A 22128-nucleotide genomic window follows, 5' to 3' on the forward strand; every position below is an offset into this window, starting at 1 on the left:
TGAGAGTCGGTGTATGAGTGAGTGAGGGAGGCTTGTGCTGGCATGGAGAACATTATCGTTCTTGGGCTCTGCTCATAAAACATGTAGCTGAAATTAAAGGAACATTTCAGAGGACAGATTTAGAGATTACTACTCCTTTCCCACTATTTATTCTTTAATTAATTAGAACTTCTGCTGAAGGAAGGCGAGTGAGAGAGAGGGGATTAGAGGGAGAGATAGGGCACATTCGATTGGGCAGACGTTCACTCTCTCTCTCTCCCTGGCTGTGCTTGGTAATTTAATCCTTGTCTTTTTTTATATTTTAATCACTGTTTTAATTAAACTGGGTGGTTTAGCCACTTTTCCCCTTTTTTTTCTCTAAATGACAGAGTTGTTATCTCCCCTGTTTCTTAATTGGTAACGTCAAGGTTAAGACTTTAAAATTTTGCACCCTCCCGCCCTTATGAAGTTGAGCACGTTTCAGTTTTTGTTCTGCCGCCCAGTTTCGCGAAAAAGCGGGCTTCAGGAGCAAACTATTTTCGCCTTTTTATTTTCACATTTCAGAGGACGAGAGGTGAGGGTGGGGAGTGTTCAGCTTCTTATCCTCAAGGAGATTTGAAACCTGTTTTGACGACTGATTCAGAGCAAGATACTCAGGGTCACTAGACTTGATACTTGTTTTTGGAGCAACATTTCATTTGCAGATTCTTACCATCTTAAGCTTCTTTAATTCCTTAAAGCGGATTTATTAGATATAGCATTCCCCAAGTTATTTCCTGTGGCATTAAACTTTTTATACCTTTGATTTTTTATAGTTTTGAAGCTGTGGGTTTGTCTCTTTAAAAGTATTGTTTTATGTTTGCGTTCAAATGGTTAACTTTGTTACACTTGTAGCAATAGCATTGTTCATGTTATCTGTTATTGCAGATTTGTCTGTGAGAAATTTGATGATTCTTGTACTTGGAAAATTGGTGTAGGATAACTTACTGTAAACAATGTACCGAGCTGGTTATTTATATAGTCTAGATATTCAGAGACTGTGGATGCCATTGTAATCCAATAGAGTAATACAAAGATTGTAGATGTCTATATTGATTTTGTAATATAGTTTTAGATCAATACAGCCCTAAAATTCTAGGCACTCCAATTTCTCTTGAACAAAATGATTAATATTAAATGCTAATTGTTGTTCTTTTTACAGTTGTAGTATACCCGAATCAGAATGTCTGCTCCAGCCAGCAAACCGCAAGGGAAAGAACATAGATCGCTGCTAGCCAATCAGAACACCAGACGTACCGGGTTCAGGCATCTGATAGGAATGCAGGGCTCAGTGATATAGTGAGAATGCATGGACTGATCACTGAGATAGAGGATAATGAGATGAGCACCAGCAGCCAGCAGGTGTAGCTGTCTTCTTGACATGCCTCTAGGCTGTCCTATTTTGTACACGGGCAGGTCGGTGCTCAGAGGACGTAGGTTTGCCTCTGCTGTCCTCAACCAGCTTTGTCAGGGTCTCCTGAATCTCCATTTCTACTGAACGCTACTCAAGCCTAGACTTCAAAGAGTCACCCAGGAGCTGCAGCGCTCTGGTATTCCCAAGGTGGGAAGTGAGTGGCTTGCTGTGTAGGCAGGAGTGAACCTCCTGGCTGGTGACGTTCCTCACAAGGAATCCTTGGGTTTTCTCGCCAAACGCCCACGTCCAGACACATCCCACTTCCTTTGTGTGGATGCAGTAACTAGGCATGAGCTGCCAGCGAGGCTGGCTGGCCGTGTGTGGACTTGAAGCATAGTTTGGTGTCCAAACTTGTCTTCTCACAAACACGCACAATGGAGATGCAAACCATCTCATATCGCTCTCTCACTTGTGCCTGTAGATTTCGGCTGTGAGGAGGGGTCACCTCCTTTCCACTGAACCTTAGAATAACCAGCACACAGGCGGGTCTGCATGCTGCATCTTCCGCATAAACCAGTTTTGACAGTCTTGGCACACTCCAGGATTTGTGGTTTGGCGCATTCATGAGGAAGAGAGATGTTCTTCTCACCTGGCTAACCTGGTATAATAACACCCCTGCCCATTTGCCAGCAGCCAGGTACAGTATCACTGGGTGCCAACGCGCCCACATGGCCCTCATATTCCAAGTCCCAGCCCTTTCTGGTAAACACGTGAGCCTGATTCCTGGTGCTCCATTTCCGTGGGCGGTCTGGGATAAATCCGCACAACAGGTGTGATTAGGGCATGAAAGGATTCATGTTTGTTCTCACAAAGAGCTCAGCAATAAGAAAAATACCAGAACCCCCCTACCGGAAGCTTGCCAGTCAAACCTGGGGTAGACACATGATGCCTGGACAGCCAGTCAACGCTTTTTGTCTTGACAACATACTGCCTCTCCGTGCCCTTATTGTCACAAACAGTTCTTTCCGGGCCCTATGCAGATAAAACAATCCGGAATAGTGAGGAAACACGGGGGGGAAAGTCATGCAGGAGACGGGAATGGAGACGGGGCGTGTCCTTGGTGTGCAGGTGTCCAGGGGAAGTGAGTCCGGGGCGAGCAATCCAAGTAGAAGTCCAGACGGGGAATCCAACACAGAAGCATAGGTCCAAGGCCAGGCGAACCATCCGGGAGAATAAAAACAGGAACCGGGTCAGGACCGGCGGCGGGGAACAGGAACAGAAAGTTCAAAACATGACGGAGCCAGACGTAGCAGGATCCGGGCTCACATGAAACGGGATTCAATGTAGAGCCACGAATGACGAGGGCGCCTGGCTTTTAAGGCGGACTGAAAGGGGGTGAGGATAAGGAACAGGGGCGGGGAATGAGAGAGAACAAGGAAGGGCTGGAGCGCCCTTAAGAGGAGGGGTTAGCGATCGTGACACTTATGTGGTCACAGTAAGTTCGTCCAGGGCTCACAGGACTGTGTTTTGTCATGATGGATGAGGTCTTTACCTGTACCCCAGGGCATGGGAGCCACTCTTGCCTCATGGCACTGGGCTGCTGACAGGAGTTAGCCATTCATAAACAATTCCCACCCCCCATAATGTTTGACGCATATCCCAGGATTTAGAGAATAAGATCATGACCATGAAGTTTTTGTGTCTTTAACTTTTAAAGGGTGTCTATCAGTACACAGTCACACAACCTTTGAAAAACATTTATTTTAAACATAATTGCTACAATGAGGGCTTTTTCTTTGATTGTAATAACCAGGTGTATGCCTTTCACCTCTTATTTTTTTTAGTTGTGTTGGTAAGACAGTTTAACAGCTCTTAATATACTGCACCTTAACCTTTGTATGTGTTTTGAGAAAAGAAGCTTTCACAAAAGTTCAGCAGTCTTGCCTTGAAATTAAATGTCCGTTTTTAAAAAGGCTTTTTCCACCCTTTAGTACCTCCTGTCTCCATCTGTAGATGTAGCTGTGCTATTAGAACAATTGTATCTGAAGTCCTGAACCTGGTCCTAAAATCACAGCCACAATCAAATCAAAGGATTGCATTCAGTCTCCCAGGGGACTATGGGATTGTTGAATCTCTCTTCAAAGCACCGCACGTCCCCCAAGACAGAAACACAAGATGAATCTGCAAGCTGTGAATTGTCATTTCCGGCACAGACTCTAATGCACTGTTCATAATCACAGAAGGGAATACACTTAAGACACATTAGGCTTAGCAGGAAAAGGAAAATCTCACAGTGTAAGTCCATGGCTTTTATCATTAGTGTGCCAAGGGAACCTTAGCTTCCATTTCATGTTTTGTGTCTGTCTAAGCCATCACAGGTTTCTATTCACCTTAAATATTTTATATATTAATTTGGTTTCATCTAATATAATCTAGTATACACCTTTCCTTAGATGGTAGAGGTTTGGGCCATACACCCAAAATCAGGAATGTATTAATTGAAATTACTGTGTTTATTATGCAATTGCGTGGTCTTAGGTCATTAAGAACTATGGTATTTATATACAGTATAGTTTTGTATAGTGAGGACCAAAAATTACCTCAAGTACAGCTCATTCAGCTGGAAAAGGTACCAGCAATACTGAGATATACTGTAGACACCTTAGTCTGGAGTAGTCTCTAGACTATTGCCAGCAGCAGCCATCCTGTAACTCACAGCTGGCAGCCCACTGAAGCTCAGCAGGTGTGAGCCTGGTCAGTACCTGGATGGGAGACCTCCTGGGAAAAAAACTAAGGTTGCAGCTGGGAGAGGTATTAGAGAGGCCAGTAGGGGTGCTCACCCTGCAGTCTGTGTTGGTCCTAATGCCCCAGTATAGTGATGGGGATGCTACAGTATACTGTAAAAAGGCACCATCCTTTTGAGATGTAAAAACCGAAGTCCTGACTCTCTGTGGTCATTAAAAATCCCAGGGCATTTCTCAAAAATAGTGGGTGGTGTCCTGGTGTCCTGGACAAATTTCCCATTGGCCTTTACCAATCATGGCCTCCTAATCATCCCCATCTCTGTACTGGCTTCATCACTCTGTTCTCCTCCCCACTGATAGCTGATGTGTGGTGAGAGTACTGGTGCATCATCCAGGTGGGGCTGCACACTGGTGGTGGAGGAGGGGAGTCTCCATTAACCGTAAATCACTTTGAGTGAACTGTCCAGAAAAGCGCTATATAAGTGTAAGCAATTATTATTAATTATTATAGTAATTCTGTGAATAATCTTTTGGTGACTCAGTGAGAAGACATACTACTGGTGAAATGCTGATATGCAGAGTCTTTGTCTTCACTCTGTTTCTTTGGAGGCGTGAAGAAAACAAAATCCTTCACATGTGTGTTTAAGCAACAGTGTGGCAACAACTTAACCACTTTGTGGCCTGATCTCATCAGGTCTCGGAAGCAGAGCAGAGCTGGACTTACTGGCACGGGATACCTTCAAAGACTAGCAGTGCTCTGATGAAGTGGTGTGGGTGGACTAGTGGGTGCCTGTCCTTCAGATGAGATGTTAAACTAAGGTCCTGGTCTCTGGGACATGACTGGTCATGTGCTCAGGGTGTTAACCCCAGTGTACCGGCTCAATTCCTCTTACAAGTTGCCACTTGTCTCCCTGAATTCTCGCCTTAATTTGAAAGATAAAGCAATTTCTTATTTCTCTACTTGATAGTGGGGCTGCTGGTATATCCAGCCTACTCTTCTCTCCTTACGTGCAGAGCTCTTTAGATTAAAAAATGCTGTGTAAATGTAAGAAATTATTTAAAATGTATTATTAATATTGAAATGGCTGCACTCAATTCTGCACAGTGGAAGGACTAAATGGGTTTGTGAGACGATTTCTGATTGAGGATAATCACTTTACCTTAAGGCTATCAAAATCAAAAGCAAGCTTGTCCCTTCAACTGTGTCCAGCCTGTATCATTAGTAACTCATAGGAATGGAGCAGAACAGAAATATTAATGTTTCCACAAGTATTATACCTGTAGAAGCTCCACCTGTGAAATTCCATACACTGTTCTTATGAAAAGTGAAAATCAAAGAAAAGATATACTTGGAGTCTAAAAATTTAATAATGTTGTTTTTTAGGGTTTATTATTATTCTTTTTTCCTAACCTCTAAAATCTGAAGCACCGATGGCTTCATTAATGAAATGCATTGCAAACCAAAATTCTGCTGATTATGTTTGCAGTGAAAGTGACAAAATGTATAATTCACGCGGCTTTGATTTTGGCGACATGCTATTCGTGGTTGTAAATCATCAGATTATTGTTGAACAACGCTTTCACATTGCGGGAAGATTTCAGGAAGATTTACAATGCTTGAATGCGGAGTACCAAGGTACTAAACTAAGCTAGACTAAACTGCAGTGTGGGAAAATCTAGATCAGCGCCTTTTGTAGAAGATTTTTCAACATGCAGTCCTTTCATACTCCAGACTGCTGGTAAAGGTTTTGTGTGTTGTTTAATTTCCACCGCTGTTTGATATTTCATTGTTTTTATACACTGTACTTCCAAGGGTTTGGGTTTGAACTGGGGGACCTGGTGGATACTGCTGTTAGTGCTGGTTCCATTCTAGCCTTGAGTACGCCGGCAAGACGTTTGCACGTTCTCCGCATGTTTTCACTGGCTTTTACCTGGTGCTCTAGTTTCATCCCTCCTCCAACCGCAGGTGGCTGTTTTAAATGGCCCCTCTAAGTGTTTGATCCCCCCTCTCAACACTCTGTCCTGTCCAGAGCAGCTCCAGTGCCCCTGTACAGTGGCCATGTGTGGATTGTAAATCGGAGACGAAGCCGCAGAGATTAGGATGAGCCCCACACCTCTGAATAGTCCGGGCCTGAAGTGGGTGACACCCTGTCAGAACCTTATCGGCTGTGAAGAAAAGGCCGCAGATGGAGCCTTCCAGTGAGTCCTCATTAAATATGCTGATTAGCGTGTCATGCGTTAGGCCTCCTTGGGGGGGCGCCAGTAGACCAAGGGCTCGTCTGTCTCCCGTCACCCCGTCATCTCAAGGTTTGTGGAGTCGGTCTGGCACGCCACTGAGTGTCAGGGATCGCTCCCCCAGATTACCGCCCTGCTAGCGTGCGCGCGCGAGTCACGGTTCTCTCAGGCTTCTCCCAGGGTGCAACACGAGTAGAGAGGGGAAGCCAGTTTCGTTTAAGAAGCATGATATTGTTTCAAGCGTCAGTTTCCTAATTATTTTTGACTGAACTGAAATGAGAAAATCAATTCAACTGGCCTTGATCCCCCCCCCCCCGCCCAGGGGATAGGGAATATGGTCCTGCAAAAAAATTGTCTCTCCAAGGGTCCTGGGCATTTCAGAGTGGCTGGTAACCTTTCGTTTTTTTCCGTCAATTATTTATTAAAGGCCATGCCATTTCTGATAAAAATCTAAAGCGCTTTCTCAGGGCGGCAGTCATTTTTGAGGTCTGTGTTGTAAAAGGTGTCGTGGTTTAAAGATGTACTGTAGGGGTCTCCAGGGATCAATCTGTACCCCACTGGGATTAATCATAGCTGGATGATAGCAGAGCCCTTTGCTGTGCACCAGCAAGCAATTGTATTACATCACGATATAATTGCTGGGAGTTCAAGCTAGTGCAGTTATTTTAAAAAAGTACTGAATTACCGAGGGTGAAGTCCTTGTTAAAGATGTCATTTGTAAAACACATAAAAATTGCCAGTAATCATCGCTTAAACTAAAGACTTTTAAACTAAAACTACCCTTAATGATTCCCCAAGCAATATGAAATGTCCTGATGATTGCACTGGTGTCATTACCTGGAATTGATTAAGTAAACAACTAATTTAGAAGTAATTCAGCACAAGTTTGTTGTATTTCAAATTGTGAAGTTGAAGATCAGAAACAGGAGTCTAATATTCAGCTTTCCCTGTTGGGTGTTGGGTGTTGTGTATTTGTTCTTCTCTCACTCAGATCTCACAGTGGGCTCAGGATTTCTCAGGCAAATGTCTGTGATTCAGTTCCACGGGCAAGTGCTTCTAGGTAAAATGTAATGGTCATCATCTGTTCATCATTTCTGCATTAGCAAATGAATGATTGCTGATGAAAACTGGGTTGAGAAATGGCCAGGACAAAACTATAATGGCACTCAGTGCTTTTTCAATATATTTTCTCAAATTAATGCTTAAAAAAATTCACAAGGTATAAAAAGGCTCACAGTTGATCAGCATGTGGGTATAAATTTTCATGGTGTGCCCTTGCATGTCCGTGCACACACAGCCAGTGTGTGAACGCTCAGAATGTGATATGAGCATTTAAATCAGAGCCGGGCTTAGAAAAGGAATTCATTTGCATTAACTGGGGTGGGCTTTCTTCCCCAGACCTCGTATCTCTAAAGTTGCTCAGTCTTTTTTATTTTAAGTTGCATCCCTTCTACCCTGGGAATGTGAAGCCTCCAGCCTTGTGTTAAAGCCTCTGATGTTTCATTTCTGCGCTTGTTATGAAATTATTACAGTGTGCGATATGATCAGCAAGGGATCAGCCCGCCTCCCACATGTTCCATCCTGGAAGCTGCAGAGGCTCCACTACACAGGCTGGGAAGCAGTGCCGCCTCCTTTCTGGTGACCCACGCATTACCTGACTGTCCTACAGCTCCATCTGTCACATGGCCTCTCTCTCACCTCTCTGACCTCTGACCTAAGCACAACGTGGTCACCACGCTCATTATAGCACACTGGTGTCGGCCTCTCTGTGTTACTTTTTGATGTATGTATTTTTTAGACTGCTTTTTTCCCCCACAATCTCTCATAAATAATTCATACTTCACTGCAAAAGCAGGCCTCCATTCACCTCAGTGGAGCAGAACAGCCTTGTTGGAGTTTTGTCATTATTTACTGAATTCCTTTCTCCTCACTCCTCTCCAGAACTGGATAGTTTTGAAGAATATAAAATACCAGGCGACTTTCATTCTGTCTCTTATTTATTCCTTGCTTACTGTTGAAACTGGGAGCTAAGGGCAAACATTTAAGATTTTGATATTGCTGTTTGAACTTTGCAGATGGCAGAAAATTGCTCTGAAATGTCACCTGCTACTTTGAGCTTCAGGTTTTGCTGAAAGGAAAAAAAAACTTTTATTAACATTTATTTTTTTTTGGCTGTCAAGGGAAACAGCTGACCTGCAACTTACAAGCCATCAAGTACTTATGTAAAATAACGATTTCTTCAGTTTTCTTACAGTCTGGGTTTCTTCTCGTTTTAATGCTCTGTATTTACAGTGTCCTACACTGCTACAACCTTCATACTGAGAAAATTAGACTAGCTGGTGATTTCTTATGAGGATATACAGTATCTCCTATTGACAGTTTCATGCACTGACATTTTGACTTCTAGCATCAGCTTCAGAATGATGCAACACTGCAACCTCACAGGAATCCAGCATGGCCCCAAACGCCACGCCCATCATATGCCAACAGTACTTGGGTACCATAGCTTGTGTAATCCCAATCCCTATCTGCACACATGTTTGAGTCTGGTCTATGGCAGACGCAAACCAGTTGGAAGTGGGTTCAAGGGCTTAAGCCGTGAATAAACAGCGCACACGGTGAGGCCAAGGAGAAGCCGTGAAACGTGAGAGAACGCAAGAGGCGACCTTTTAAATAGCTTAGTGCATAGGACCACCTACTGTAGCTGCAGGACGTTTGATCAGATAACAGGTCGTTTCTCTTATGAGCTGATTCAGAATATAAAAGCTCTTTGACTCAATTATTGATTCTGCACAGAGAAATATTTACATGACATTTTAATTCAGACTCTCTCTTCGCTTTACATAGCCCAGGTACACAATAGAGAATGTGGCTGCCTTCATGTCTGCACGCACATTTCCGAGCACACAATCACATGTTTTTGAGGGGGCAGAGCTGGGGGTGGTGGTAACCTGAGTGTGACGACTACCCTTGCACCCTGACCCCTAGGAGCAAAACAGATGTATAATAATTTAATACCTTTCATTTCTCATTTTAATTAATCTGTTCATGATTGTTGTTTTTTTTGGTTCTTATAAGAGACAGTTTCAGCAAAGTGTTCTACTTCTTTTTGGAATTTTAGCTTGGTCCTTATGCAGACAAGACCAGTGTTGTTGCCCATAAATGTTCAACAACCTTCACCCTCTCTACCATAAAAGGAAGGAGACAGTTAATGAAAGCAAACAAGTCAGGGTGTTCAAGAAAGGCCTTTTACAATCTAAAGATTCCTCAATTTCATATTGTGCTGTTGCCTGAAGTAAGTCAAAAAGAAAGGCAATGACAGAAACAGCAGCTTGGCTTTCCTTAATCTTCTGATAAACATGTTTTCCTTTCTTTTAGTGTTATTGTTTGATGATAATTCCTTGAATTTATATTGTGTTGTACACATAGTAGAGGTCTCATTTACACACCACTTACCTAGGTGACTTTCAGTAGCCGTTATACACCAGTAGCACCAGGGGGATGCCACAGGGGGGCACGCTCATCACATAGGCACAGATGTAGGCAGGACCCGGCTGTCTGAGTCAGTCTAGCAGTTTAGCAGTGTTTAATGAATCATACAATAGAGGGAAAAATAAAGAAAAACTAAAAGGAACCTAGCTTATATTTCGAGCTCCTGACTAACTTTTTGAGTTTTCCTCACTAAATATAATTTATCTTGTTGAAAAAAGCACCTTTTCCAATAAAATATAAAGGGGAAACTTTCCTGACTTACACTTCAAATAACCATTGCCAAGTTCCTTTTCTGTTCAGCTTCCTTGTTCGGTCCTCTGTCTTTCCATAGTTCAGTCTCCGCACTTTGATCTTGAGGTTTCTCCCATGTGAAGTGTCTTTCTCCCATCTCAGGTCCTCTGGTCATTGTATTTCTAGCTCCAGGTCTTGCTGTAGTTTCCTTTTCCTTTAGTTTCAGGTCTTATCATGGTTTGTTCACTTCTTTCGGTCGCAGGTCGATAGAACAGCTACAGCAGCACACAGCCATTAGAGCACGGCAACCTTCTAAGTCGATTTATATAGGCTGGAAGAGGGTGCCCTATTGTTCCCTGTTTCAGAAATCGCCTACCGACACCATCTTGAGTGCGGACGTTCTCTCGTGGCCATCTTGGTACAGTCAAAAGTGCCAACAAGCTGGATGACACTGCAGGGAAAGTGCAGTCCTTCAAGGACAACGCCCCTCTTGGCGTCACAATAGGCTAGATTGCGAACCTTGAATGAAGTGTAGAATTGCATCTGAAGGATGGCAATGTAGTAGGGCATCTGTTTGGAAATTCAGGTCCAGAGGGAAGAGTGCCACATACTGGCCCACCAACACCACACCCGAGTTTTCCTTGAACGTCAGTACTGAGATCAGTTTCCCTTAGGATTTTGTTCTTTTTCATGTCACTCGGTCAGATGTCAAGTGTCATTGTAGGTGGACAAATCTCTCGTTACAACTGCTCTTGTCTGTTGACTGATGGTGCATTGTGGAAAAAATCACACAGCAACATTCATGGTGCTGGTCAGGATGAACAGCGGTAAGAAGAAAAAGTGAATTAAATAAAGGTCTCACTGCCCTTTTATGGAAAAAATGTGCTACAGCCTGATATATTATTATACAGTAAATCCTTCGTATGCTTTTTGAAATAACAGCATAGAAATAGTTTGAGAGAAATACTTAGCATGCCTTGTTGAACAACTGACATTGAAATTCCCAGGGCTGAATTCAAATGACTCCCTCAATCGCAAGGTCTTTTGATGTAGCAGGTGAAAGAGTGCACCAAAATAAAAGGCGTGCACTGTAAGTCTCAAGTGCCCAAGGTTTATAATCTGTTGCCTTGTGGGTAAATGAATCCTCATTGTAATAAGGTCGCATGCGACCAGAATAGGGAAAAAGAAACAGCACATTAATAATATTGTAGAGTGAAATTTATGTAATGAAATTAATTTTACACCTATTAAAATAAAACCATGCCTCAATCTGACAAATCTAAATTAATGAATTGCATTAGGTTTAGTACCTGCAAATTAAAATTGAAATTAAGACTTTCTTACCTTCATCATTTTTTTCTTCGCTTTGTTTTGATGATACAATTTTTTTGCTGTAGTGAATAAAAATGATAGGAAAAGATGATCCTGTTTTGTCAAATTAATAATATATCTAATTAAACTTTAATTGCTTTAAAAATAACTCAAAAGTGAACTAAATGTATTAAATTTGATTATGTTCCAGAAATTCAAAAACACTTTTCATTGCATCTAATAAATGTTGTATGGCTTCAATATTAAATAACTTTTTTGACACTCAAAATACTGTTGATTGGGCTGTTTGCCACAGTGAGTTCAGTGTTTTACGGAAATCTGAAAATGAATTTGAAAATGTACAGGAGTGGGTTCAGTGCAACTTGTTTGTTTTTATCAAAGAATACTTTCATACCTTGGAATGAAATATGTTTGAGGTTGCTCAGATTTCCCATTTCAGTTTATTTGTGGTAACACTGGCCTTGTACTGTAAGTCCTCACTTTGCCCGTAAACCCTAGCTTAATGAACGATTCAGCTAATGTGCATAGCTGTCATACCCATTTTTATAAAGCTGAATTCCTAGAGGGTAACAGGAAGAAAACCTGAAAAATCGAATCTCACCATAAAGCACTGGGTTTCTCTTCTCCCAGTTGCCAGCTGATCTGAAGTTCTGATTTAATGCAGACGGTCTTATTTAATCTTAGATGGTCTTTTATGCCACTTGAACTACTAAAAGATGCAGATTGTGTTTGTTTTACACCAATAGATCTCTCAGATCTGAACAGGTCACATTTGCATGGCAAAAACTCTGAAATAGTTGCGCGGTTCAGTGTTTTTCAGCTTTGAGTTGCCAGGCAGCTACAGTAGTATGACCGACCTTGTAATGTAAAAGTATGCGGCCAGCCTGCCTGGCCATCCAGAGAGGATCTATGTCCTGCTTCATTCAAGGAGGAATAACATCCAGTAGGACTGGTCGTGCTTTTACTTCGCTCTTTTTCACAGACCCTGTGAGTTACTGCATTAAGATATTGCACAGGTGAGATAGGTGACAGTACAAAGGTTTTTGTTTTTACCCCCAGAAAACCTCAAATGACTGTTGGTGGTAGTATAGAAAAGTCAACAGAAAAGTTAGTTAAGCAGTTAATAGGTTGTACAATTAAATATTGGAGCTAAGAGAGCTTTTGAACATGAACATTTAACTCTAAATTGAACAAGCAAATATTTAATTATTTAGTTGTTTGTTGCAGCAAAACAAGTTTGACAACACAATCAAGGACAAGTGTTAATTAGCAGAGCGACTGAATTTCTTTTATCTGATTCACAGTGTTTTTCAAAACAATGTTTTGATGAAGTGCTTTCCTTTACGGGATGCAGAGAGAGAGAGTGTTTTTATCAAGGTCAGTGGCCTCTCTTATTTCAAATCGGCAAAAAACAAAATCCAACAAAGCATGGGATTGAACTGGGCTGACCAGAAAACAAATCTGTTTTCCCTTAATTATTTTATTTGCTTAGTAGTTTAATTAATTAAATTCAGACAAGAAGGATATGGATATAAAAACAAATTCAGTACTGGACGGTTATGAGAACATAAAGTTTGCAAAGGATAGGAGGCCATTCGGTCCCATCTAGCCTGTTATGAGCTAGTAATTAGTAGCTGATTGATCCCAGGATCTCATCATCCAGCTGGTATTAATTAAGCCGGGAAATTCACCAAGCTAAAGGAAGCAAGGCTTTTGGCTGCAACAGCTGGACAGAGGAGTATACCTTGTATTACTGCAGCTCTTTCATAACTTAAGAAATAATAATTCCTCGTTTACATTTATATTATACTGTACATGGGCATGTGCAATATTAGGAGAACATGTAAAGGAAATCAATTAGTTCCATGCCTAGATCTTCAATAGGAAAACCTCAGGTAAAGTTTATTCCGAGACACTGCGCTATAAAATATTTAATAAACAATGGCATGTGGATAGGTGTCAGTACCTAAGGATTTTAACAATGTAGGTTTGACATCAGTACTTTTTTTATTCCTTCATAGCAACCTGCTTTTATGGTTATACAGTAGTGCACATTAGCATTACCTTTGCTAATTATGTAAGAAGAGGCTTTTATAGGTCTGTTTGAAAACAAAACTGCTTGATGTGTGAAGGCAGTTGCTAAGTGGTGTAATAACTGTGAAATGTGTTTGACTTAAAAGCAAATAGCTTTAAGAGACATTGATTGCCAATGGCTTACAGTTGTACTAGTTAAAGGCCAGCCATGGAGAGGGTCAGCTCTCATTATTTTTTTTTATTTTTTTTAATTTAGAGAAGTGGAAACTCAATTGCCTGTAAATGATTGTTAGATGTAATTGCAGCAGAAGGAAGACGGGGGATGCCAGAATAAACTGTGTGAAAACCCCATTCACAGTTAATTTGTATCCCAAACTGTTTCTAATTGTTAACAGCCAAGCCAGCGTTAATTTCCTTACCTTGTAGAAAGCCGTAAAGGGAAATTACACTCGAGACCACAGCTACGAAACGTGTTTAATAATTTCACCTTGAGGACCTGAATAAATTTGTTTGAGACAGCGATTCCCCAAGCCAGAATCACACAGCACGCTCTTTTTGCTAGGCATTAGTTTTACAGAAAATTGCTGAGTTTCAATGCCATGTGCATTTGCAGTATATGCTGTTAATTACCCGTGAGGCCACCTCCCAGTGTCCAGGACAGACTGAGATCCTGATGTGAAGGTGGACGGAGGCCGTGATTCCAGAATTGGGAATCATCAGGTGATGACAAGTTCAGTCTCAGGAATAACGTTAAGCTCAGGTCTTGAAACAAATGCACGGGCTGGTAGGAGGCAGACTTGTAGTAATCTGGATACTTCGGGTAAGACTGAATATTTGGGGATGTGTTTATCTATCTTGATACCCGTTTTTTCCTTATTATTAGGAGCTGACTGTTGGAAACTGTATCAGTTGTGTGATGGTTTGTATTTTAGAATAACTGATATTAGGAGACTGAAGAGACACTCTTAGGCAACAAAACCAGCTGTATTGTGCCACAGACAATATTGTCTGGACTAATGTTTTATCAGCAACTGTTTTATCTGGAGAAGGTCCAAAAGACATAAAGAAGTTAAAATAGTAGTAAGGCCTTCCTTTAGATCTGTAAAAAGAGATGCTAAGCTACAATAATATACTGACATATACTTATTGTATATGTCAGTATAAGCATCTGTTGGCATGTTAAAGCAATTCACCGGGCACAGAACAGTGAACAGACCATCAAAGCAGTGTGTGCAGTTTTCGAATACTCCATGAGCACTTCACAAAAACGTTCAGCGACTTTCACTCATTCCTGAGGATCCGACACTGTCATTAAGGCTGATCTACACTATACACGTTTTGTAATGCATCTGACGTCTGTGTACCACTCCTGTTGTACTGTAGTCAGTGATGCAGTCTGCAGAAGCAGCCCCGCTTCCTGATGCATTTTCCTGTCTCAGGTCTGTTTTTTTTTGCATTCTTAGATGTTAAGTGGAGCATAAAAACACATAAACTAGTTCTACAATAATGCAATATAGGTAATTATTTTGTTCATTATACCATCCCAGTATTGTGTCGCTGTGGCTCATTACCCACCTCCCCTAAAAGTTCCGGGACTTGCAAGCCTGCTGATGATCCCAAGCCCTACTAGCGTCCCCGAGTGGCCCAAGCCCTTGACCTCTTTGGTGAGGTCATAGTCACAGACCGAGTAGGTCAGGCGTTAAAAGCACGTCTCGGGTACCTTCTGCTCTCTGCTGAAAAGTTTCATTTGGATACAATTTCAAAGCTGGGAAATGTAAAACCGCCGGAGAAGAAGGAAACAATCTACAGTACGAGCTCGGCAGTCCATCATGCATCACAAAAAGATCTGGTCTGGAATGCCGTTTCGTCCACCCTTGGCGCACAGCCAGTGCTGTACTACGGTAAACTACTTGACAGTCATTAATACAGTCATAAGGTAAATAATTTGTTTCCCTAATAATTTCCCTAATTAGTATAATCCGTTGTTTGGTTATAAAGTTTCTTTTGGTATATTTGCTAGTGTTGCTTCTGAAGTAGTGAGTGAAACTTTTTGAAGTTTTTGAAACTTTTTGCTGGATTAAAGGAAAGACAATCAGGAGCCGCAGATATTGACCTACTGTACAAACAGGAATGAAATATTATGATGCGAATTATCAGTAATGCAGACTTGCGTGTTGTTTATTAATGGCACTAGATTAAGGGTTATCAAGGCCTCTGTGCTGGAGCTTCATGATCTTTGTTGTTAAGGAAGCAGAAAAAGAACGGTTTTCCTTGTTGCAGTCTTATGATTTTTAACCTGTAAATTTTGATTTGTGTTCACAGTTTTGAAACACCTTTTTAGAATGAATAGTGCTCTTGATGCTTGGAGTAGATGTGAATTAATCTCTTATTTTATTATTGTTATCAGCATCCATCACAGAAATCATATTTTTATAGAGCACCAGTTCCACGAGGAATTAAATAGAAAATGCACTAGGCGTGATAATGTTAAACCAGTTGCCTCTGCAAGAATAGGTATAATTTGAAGGAAATAAAAGCCTATGATCAGTGCTGAAAATATCAATATAATATGAAGAGTGCAGTCTTGTGTATTCATTTGAATGCAACAATCTTTTCTGACAGCCTTTGAGAGATATACTGTAAGGTAAAAAAGACTGACAGTTGTGCCGCAACTCCATTATTGAGCCTTTGACATTATTGGACAGCAACAAGAACGTGGATGCACTCACACAAGAAATAGAAATTGCAGCTCTGATGTAAATTACCTTCACTGCAGCGATAAAAAAGCTTGCACAATGGAGAAAACCCCTGACAAAAGGATTAATGTATTGTGCAATATGCTGTATACCGGGATGCATAATCAATGACTGTACTAAATTCATTTAGTGCTAAATGTTAGTATTGACAAGTTAATGAGACGCTGTGTGAACTCCCTGTGTTCAACTTAAATCCATAGTTGTGTTTTTTTTTTTTACTTTGGGGGGCCAGTAATGTGTCCAGTAAAGTTGGATTTAATCAGTGGACCTTTTTCAAACAGAATCACATAGTGTGCAGTTTGAACTTGTGAACCAACTTTATCACCGGTTCGCACTTAATGAGGTATAAATGAGGTATAAATACTGGCTCTGGTTTCTCTGTATCTGTTTATTTTTGGCTTAACAACGCAGGACGTCATTCGCAACTCCAAAGGCTCTTTCGATCTTTTAAAATGCTCATAACATTTAATTTACTACCCAGCTCCCTTCTCCTTATTGTCTGGCTTTTCTCTGTTTCCTTGCACAGAGGGAAAATTGCCTGACTGTTTTTGTTATTTTATTTATTTTTTATATATTTATTTTGCGTGCCTCGCTAAATCTGGTTCACAAGTTTATAAAGTTGTTCTTGAATACATTACAAAAATGCATGTGCAGCAAAATTGCTAATCCTGATAGAGAAAACTGCAAGCTAATGTTTTTCTTCCACTTCATTTTCTTGAAATGTCTTAGTTTAAGACTTCATATGTGTACGAGTTATATATGTTATACAATAAAGATAGAAGTTTAAGAGGTGAAGAACCAGTTCCAATGACAGTGTCACTTTTTAAGAATATGGTAAGGGCCATGATCTTATTGTTCATTAATTCTGATGATTCTGAAATTAACGTCAAAGTTAAGAAGGTAGCAGTTTAAATTCTAATTATCTGAATTATTATTGCATTAAAAAATTATACTTGTTTACAATTATATTACAAAAGATACCAGAACATAAGGACCTTAATTATTTTCAGTACTGTGATAGAATTATGTTTTGCTGATGTTAAAGAGCGGGGTCTTAGCCTGCCCATAATTAGGACAGTTGGATAGTGTGATTCCCCTAGATTGTTACAACCTGTGCCCAAACCTGTAGCAGCATATTCGGTGGCATGCAAGGGTAAAAGCAGAGTAAAGTATATATAAAGTATAGTGAAATCATTGTAAAGACACAATACCACGCAAAGCATGGCAGATCATAATAAATGCATGATGGAAGTATATTAAAACATGGGTCAACCAGGAAACCTGTACAAAAACTGCAAATTGAACAACAGAGTTACCACCTTGTAACCTGATCTGACCTGGTCAGTACCGGGATGGGAGACCTCTTAAGGAAAACCAGGTTTCTGCTGAAAGGGTCTCAGTAGACCAGTATGTTGTGCTCTTCTTTCCAAATGCCTCAGTATGGTGTCTGGGGACTCTGTCCTGTAGGAGGCACCATCCTTCAGGTGAGAAGTTAAACCAGGGCCCTTTGTACTAGGCCATTAAATTTCCCATGTTCCCATGTTCCTAAGAAGTGTTAACCCCACTTCTGCCTGTATACCACTCTTTGTAGTCATTGGTTGTTGTGCATCACCCAGGCCATCAATGGTGGGTAAACTCAAAATATGACACACCTGGGAATCAGTGGAGGTCGAGAAGAGCTCACAGAGGTCCACCGTGAGGCCTGAAGGACAACGCTAAAGGAGTTACAGTCTTCCATGGCTGAGATGGGAGAAACTGTGCATACAGCAACAATTGTGCCCATGTGCTTCTCGAATCTGGTCATCATGGGACAGTGGCAAAATGAAAGCCATTATTGAAAACCACTCGCATCAGATCTTGAGTACAGTTTCCCAGAAGCCATGAGAGAGCCATCTGAGACCAAGGGGAAGAAGATTCTGTAGTCCGTTGAGGCAGCAGTTGACGTTTTTGGCCTGCATGCTAAGCGCCATGTGTGGAGCAAGCATAAAGGTGCACGTCATCCTGAGAAAATGCTACGGGGCTGCTTTGCTGTTTATCAGAGCCTGGAGATAGAAGACAAAATGGATGCAAAAAAGTATAGAAAAATCTTGGAGGAAAACCAGCTGCAGTCTGCAAGAGACCTGAATCGGCTATGAACTGGTTTCCTGCTTCTGTTCTCCTCCCCAGTGAGAGCTGGTGTGTGGTGAGCGCCCTTGTGAATGCAGAGCACACTCTGACTGCTGTTGTAAAATCCAGGTGGGGCTGCACATGAGAGGTGGAGGGGAGTCCCCATTACTGTACCTGTAAAGCACTTTGATTGGAGTGTCCAGAAAAGCACTATATACTGTAAGTGTAAAAAATATTATTAGTTCAGGTGGGGAGCTGCGTCAGCATGCGTAGGCTGCAAAGGAACAAGTAATAGGTTTATTCCAGGCTGAAAAGAGAAGAAAGAAAACACAACGTTTCGGCTGTGGAGCCTTCTTCAGCCAAAACGTTAGGTTTATTATTATTTTTACCTGGGACTTGGAAGAAGATTCATCTTCAAGCAAGTGTGACCCAAAAAAATACAGCCAAAGCCACACTGGAGTGGTAAAAAAGTCATTGATCTGGAGTGGCCCAGTCAACGCCCGGACCCCAGTCCAGTTGGGAATCTGTAGCAGGAGTTGAAACTTCCTGTTCACCCACAGTCCCCATCCAACCTGAGGGAGATTGAGCAAACATTGAATTGTCCAGAAGAATGGGCGAACATTGAATTGTCCAGTTGTGCACAGCTAGTAGAGACCTATCCAAAAAGACTCCTGACTGGAATTTCTGCCAAAGGTGCCTCTTACAAATATTGACACAAGAGGCAGAAATCGTATGCAATTAGTTATTTCCTGTTTTATATCAATAATGAATTTAGGGGGATCTGTAGAATTATGTTTTCTCTTTGACATTATAGAGTGTCTTGTGTTGTTCAAAGAGAAAACAAAATTCTACAGGACAAAAAAATCCCAATTAAATACATAATTCCATATTGTTACACAATAAAATGTGAAAAAAAAGTCCAAGGGGGTAAAACAAAAACTTTTGATATCCCCTGTAAATGCAAAGAATTATTATAATTATTCTTATATATGATACATTTCATACTCTAATACATAATATAATACACTCTTAATAAATTTGCTGTTGCAAATGTCAGTGAGATTTTATTTAACCTAAATTGCGTAGGCCTAGAAATCTGACAGGTGAAACCCTCTGTGCAGGTAGCTTGTGTACCATTATTTTTTTGACGACTAAATATCCAATTAAATCTGTCATTACACATTGAAGCCTCAAACAGATAAAGCAAAAAATGAAGGCACTTATCTTTTTCAAGCATGACAATGCAATGTCAAAAACATCATTTTGCAACAGTTTAATTGCACGTGAAATTTATAGGTTGTAAAATATGTACTTTGTTTTAGGTAAAAAAGTATTTTACTATTTGCATTGCGTATACTGGAATGGGTTTAGAACGATACTGACAGCTGATTAATACTCGCCATTGAAGAGCAGCAGCAATGATCTGTGTAATAATTATTCAGAACTGTGGAGGAAGTGAAAGATAAGGATCCACTTGGTGGGAGAGAAAAGAAACTCTAAATGGTGCAGTGTTTTCAGGGTTTTATGTAGCTTTTATGTTAAACCCTAAATTAATACAATAATTCAAATAGCCAAATTTTAGTTTATAGTTTATTTGATGACAAAACTGGTACGAGCTGACATCTTGGGAAAGTAAATATTTGTATCACACATAAATGACTCCAGCATGCACACTTAATTTTGATAAGGCATGTACTGTAGCTGAAAGATTTTGCTTACTTTAATTCAAACAGCCTCCATGTTGTCAGAGAATTGTACCCATTCTGCCTTGTGTTTTTCAGTTTGCTTTTAGCAGTTGACTATGCAGTGCAGTTTAGCACATTCCAATGTATATTTGTAAATGACAATGTGCAGTCAAGCAAAGTTTCTTACTTGTAAATGGCTGTTTCGCAGTGCCTTACAATAGCATTTTGTTTCTTTGCACATTTATGTTTGAAAGGGGCAGAAAGAGAATGGTGTGGGTTATCGTAATAGTCATTTAACTAGCTTTAAACATCATAAAAACAAATCATGTTGGGATTTTTTAAGTGTGTATGTTCAAAAAGTGATTCTGTGTGTTATCTGTAGCGGGTAAAATGTTAGGTGGATGGTTTTACTGCCTTAAACAATTTCATTTTGTCAGTAGAGTATCAGAAATGTTTGAGAATTCATATTCTCATCATCACCTTTAGTTAAATCTCTCAAAATACAGAGCTTTCAGGATAGCGAATGTCACTTGTAATGAGTTTCAAGCCGGAATTTATGTTGTAACATGAAACCACTTGATCTGAGCAAATTGTTTCATAAATCTCTTATTTCTTTCACTGCATTTCTAAAAATGCCCTAGGTGAGCACAATAAGTAAATAACTTGGAAACACAGTTATAATAGTGGAGCTTAAGTCCACACTTCCCTCAGCGAGCAGTATTTTTACTTGTCCAATAGCATACTAATTTGTTTGTATCTGCCAGAATCTGGTCATTCTGTCTGCAATTATCCATCGCTTTTTCCTCTGGAGTGAAAGCGAGTCAGAGATGAAGGGTGGCCTCCTTTAAACTAAGACGTTGCTGCATCCCTAAACTAACTACCTTGGTGCCAGAGTCTTAAAACCCTACGAGGTCTGTCTGGAGTCCCAGCACCTGTGTCCCATGTTGTTGAGTGTCTCGATATGAATGACCTGAGATTATTAAATGTTAATATGAATGAACTGAGATCACAATTCCACTGCCCAGTATATGTAAAAAACTTTAGGGAATTTTGGAGACAAAATGAATTTGACTTAGTGATACGATTCTCACACAGTGTGGGGTCGAGTTTTCTTTTGTCGATGCTACAGCACCTGGTATTGTACTGTGTGAATAATGTTTGGGTTTTTTTTCTCCTACAGATCTGCTTCACGTTAAAGTCAGCAGAATAACCAGCTAATACTTGCACATTTCCCCCCATGTTAGGAATTGAAGATTAATTAATATGAGTTTCCTGAGGCTAATGAAATATATTGCGTTTTTGTTAAGGGATCTTCAAGAAGAAAAGTTGGCCTAATGTAATGCACCTGCAAAAATTGCTCAGGGCCAAAATACCCAGCCAAATCGCATATCCTGGGATCAATATCGTCACGTTCCTGTTCTGAAAAGTAAATTATAAAATCTGCGTTAAGTTCCAACACAATGTTAATATCAGCAGTTTTATGAAATATTGCAGTAAAACTAGTTGGGCAGATTTTTAATGGGTCTGTGTGTCATCGCCATTGTTAGCTGTCAAGAGTCGTGTGAATTCTTTAAGATCTGCCTCCTCTTAATTTTGTTTATTCAGTCCAATAGCATTTTTTGTGCAACATTTTTAATCAATTTCTATTTTATTATAAATAATAATAATTATATTAATTACACTTATAAAGCACTTTTCTGGACACTCCACTCAAAGACTCCCATCCACCACCACCAGTGTGCGGCCCCACCTGGATGATGCACCAGTACTCTCACCACACACCAGCTCTCAATGGGGAGGAGAGCAGAGTGATGAAGCCAGTTCATAAATAGGGATTATCAGGAGGTTTTTTAGTGACCACGGTTTTTACGTCTCATCTGAAGGACGGCACCTTTTTACAGTATAGTGTCCCCATCACTGTCCTGGGGGCATTAGGACCCACACAGACCACAGGGTGAGCGCCCCCTTCTGGTCTCGGTAACACCTCTTTCAGCAGCAACCTTAGTTTTTCCCCGGAGGTCTCCTATCCAGGTACTGGCCAGGCTCACACCTGCTGAGCTTCAGTGGGGCTGCCAGCTGTCGGCTGCAGGGTGATATGGCTGCTGCTGGTTTTGATCTTTCTCTGCTTTTACACTACTGCC

Source organism: Atractosteus spatula, chromosome 22, assembly GCF_055471065.1.
Source record: "Atractosteus spatula isolate fAtrSpa1 chromosome 22, fAtrSpa1.hap1, whole genome shotgun sequence".
NCBI classification, from domain to species: Eukaryota; Metazoa; Chordata; class Actinopteri; order Semionotiformes; family Lepisosteidae; genus Atractosteus; species Atractosteus spatula.